We start from the raw sequence: 3453 nt of genomic DNA, 5'->3' as shown, positions 1-3453 counted from the left end.
TATTACTGTAGCTGAAGTGGCACGCCCATTAACTGTTTTATGCCTGTCGCTGACTCACAGGTTTCCATTGGAGTTCTTGGTCCATCCTTCCTAAACAGAAGCCCCAAGCCTACTCCTTTTCCCATTCACGCTGAGCGGGAGAGAGGGTGTGTAGGCATGAGTGCACACCTATGTTCCAGGAAGGTGCTCTGTGGGGTTTGCTTGGCCCCCAAACACACCTCGTTATTAGTGTGATGACTGCTACTAAATAGTCCTCCTGAGCAGATCAGCTGCTTTTCATAAATGGTGATCTCACCAAGACTTCCCAACAGCCCTGCAAGGCAGATACTGTCATCCCGTTTTAAAGATGAGGAAAATGAGCTTCAGAGAAGCAAAACCTGAGTCCCACGGCTCTAAGCAGAAGATCCTGCACTCCCTAACTCCAGAGCTGTGCCCCTTCCAAGACCCAAGTTCACGGACCACAGGTGCCAGAACTCAGGGTCAACTTGGTTTAAAATATGTGTGACAAGTCTATGTGCATGTAGAGTCTGTGAGTGTGTGTGTATGGTGCGTGTGTCCAATCCCTACATATGCAGAGTCTATATGTGTGTGTATAATATGTCTTGAATCCACACATACAAATAGAATGCAAATGAGTAGGTATTCTATAGGTAATCTATATGAATATTGAATGTATGTCTAATATATATGCCAAATCTATATGTATGCAAAGTATATATGTATGTAATATATGTGTAGAACCTATATGAATATAGAATATATATGTGTGTGTATAATATGCATGTAGAATCTACATCTATGTGGACATATATGAGTGTGTGTGAAATATGTCCATAGGATCTGTAGCTACAAAGGACATATATGAGTGTGTGTCTTATACGTGCAAAGGATCCATATAAGACATAGGACATATATGAGAGTCCTGTGTGTGTGTGCATGTGTGTGTGTATGTCTAATATGTGTGTGGAATCTCTAGTTCCACCTGCCCTGCATCTCTGGGCAGCAGGTACATTGTTGAGTGGGATAAAACAATGACTACCTTTTCCCACCTCAGCCTGCCACCACCCTGGACCAGCCACTGTTCCCTGCTCCCCTCTGGCCTCCTGCAGTCACCTGGCCTTCCTGCTCTGCCCCTCCTCCAACCCATTCTCCCCTTGGGCTGGGGGGATACTATTAGAACTGAGGTCAGGTCAGGGCTCTCTGCTCAGAGCTTTCCATGGCTCCCACCTCTTTTAGAGCAAAGCCAAAGTCCTTGCAACAGCTTGAAAGGCCCTGCCCGGTATGAGACCTCCCTCGTGGCCTCCCTGACTCCTAACCGACCCTGTCTCCCTCTTCCCCTTGGCTACAGCTGTCCAGTCTCTTTCTCTGGGGCCAGGCATGCTGTAGCCGAGCACCTGTGCACTTGCAGTTCCTGCCCCCCACACAGATCCCCTGCCCCAGATGTCACTTCATTCAAGTCTCAGTTGAAATGTCACCTCCCCGAAGAGGCCTCCTCAGATTCTCTCCAGCTCCTTCCTCTGTGTGGACGTTCCTAAGATGCTCCCATGCAATGTTGTCCCACCACCCAGCACAGTACCTGACATGTGGTAGGTGTTCAGCCACTGGCTGATGGGTGAGGGGCAAAACAAGCCAGCAAGCAGGTCAGCGCTTGTCCTGCTGAACTTCCTCTCAGGCCACCCAGGATCTGCACGGCCTCACCTGACCTCTGCCCACCACTGTCTTCCCACAAGCTCACTCACTCCACTTCTTTCTTGTTTGGGGCTAGAAGTTACCAACAGAGCCTTTCTCTGCCTACATTTAATGGCTTACTTTACAAAAAAGCAAAAGGGAAGTGTCAGCAGCAACACCCTTCACCTCCCATTCCAGAGTGTTTCTCTGTCACTACTGGACCCCATGGGGAAATTCTGCCTTCTGGGACAGTCCTGCCTGGTGTGCAGGAACTGGTGTTCCAGGTAGCTGAAGTTTCCGGATAACTGAGGATAACCTCTGGAATCAAGGAATGGAAAAGCGTGGCCTGTGGTTGACTCTAACCCACCAAGAAGCTCTGTTAGGCCAGCACTTTTGTAATTTAACGGCTCTATTGAAATATAATTCACTTATGATAAAATTCACGCTGTAAAATGTACAATTCAATGGTTTTAAGTACATTCATAGAATTGCACAATCATCACCACAATCAATTTTAGAACATTTTCTTCACCTCCCCTAAACATCCCGTATCCCATGCCTACTCCCCATACCCCTCACCCCAGCCTCCCCAAACCACCAAACTACTTGCTGTTTCTATAGATCTGCCACTTCCGGGCATTTCCTAGGAAGGAACTGTGCCCTATGTGGCCTTTTGTGTCTGGCTTCTTTCACTCAGCATCATATTTTCAAGGTTCATTCATGTCATAGCATGAATTCATAGTTCATTCTTTTTATTGCCAAATAATATTCCATTGTGTGGACCCACCACATGGTGTTTACTCATTCATCCAGTGATGGACATGGGAGCTGTTTTCACTGTGCAGCTATGATGAATTGTGCTGCTATGAACATTTGTGTGTCAGTTTTTGCGCAGACATATACTTCTGTATCTCTTGGGTATATACCTAGAAGTGGAATGTTTGGGTCATATTGTAACTCAATCTATACTTTTGGGGAACTACTAGACTGTTTTCCAAATCAGCTGTACCTGTTTACAATCCTACCAGCAAGATATGAGAGTTCTACTTGCTCACACCCTCGCCAGCATTAGCTAGTGTCTGCCTTTTTGGTCATTTGCCATCCCAGAAGGTGCAAGGTGGTAGGCCAATGCTTTGCTTTCATTAGTTGGAAACATTTGAAAATTGGGAGAGTTTCTTATTGTTTAATTTTTATTTTTTGAGACTGAGTCTCTCTCTCTTGTCCAGGCAGGAGTGCAGTGGTGCAATCTTGGCTCACTGCAACCTCTGCCTCCTGAATTCAAGCAATTCCCCCGCCTCAGCCTCCTGAATAGCTGGGATTACAGGCAACTGCCACCATGCCTGGCTAATTTTTTTTTTTTTTTTTTTTTTTGGTATTTTTAGTAGAGATGGGGTTTCCCATGTTGGCCAGGCTGGTCTTGAACTCCTGACCTCAGGTGATCCACCCACCTCAGCGGGCTGAGTGCTGGGATTGCAGGTATGAGCCGTCGCGCCTGGCCTAAAATTGGGAGAGTTTCTATCAAAATCTGGATCTCCGGCTTCTCCTGAGGAAGATGGCTTTTGGCATGACTGGGATGCATTCCCTGTGGAGGCTGAGTTGCAGCCACCCTCCAGGCCACCACAGTCTTCATCCAGCCAACTCCCTTGTTGAAGAGACTGCAGGGCTCCTTTGACATTGAGGTCTATAACATGTGTTTGAGCCCAGAGGAGGTCGACAAAGATGAAAACCTTTCATCACTTGGCCTTTTAGAATTGACTTTCCCTCAGGCGGACCGGGGTTGAACCG

This window comes from Rhinopithecus bieti, unplaced genomic scaffold (assembly GCF_001698545.2).
Source record: "Rhinopithecus bieti isolate Rb0 unplaced genomic scaffold, ASM169854v2 scaffold_32090, whole genome shotgun sequence".
Lineage (NCBI taxonomy): Eukaryota > Metazoa > Chordata > Mammalia > Primates > Cercopithecidae > Rhinopithecus > Rhinopithecus bieti.
This window is presented reverse-complemented; position numbering follows the sequence as displayed.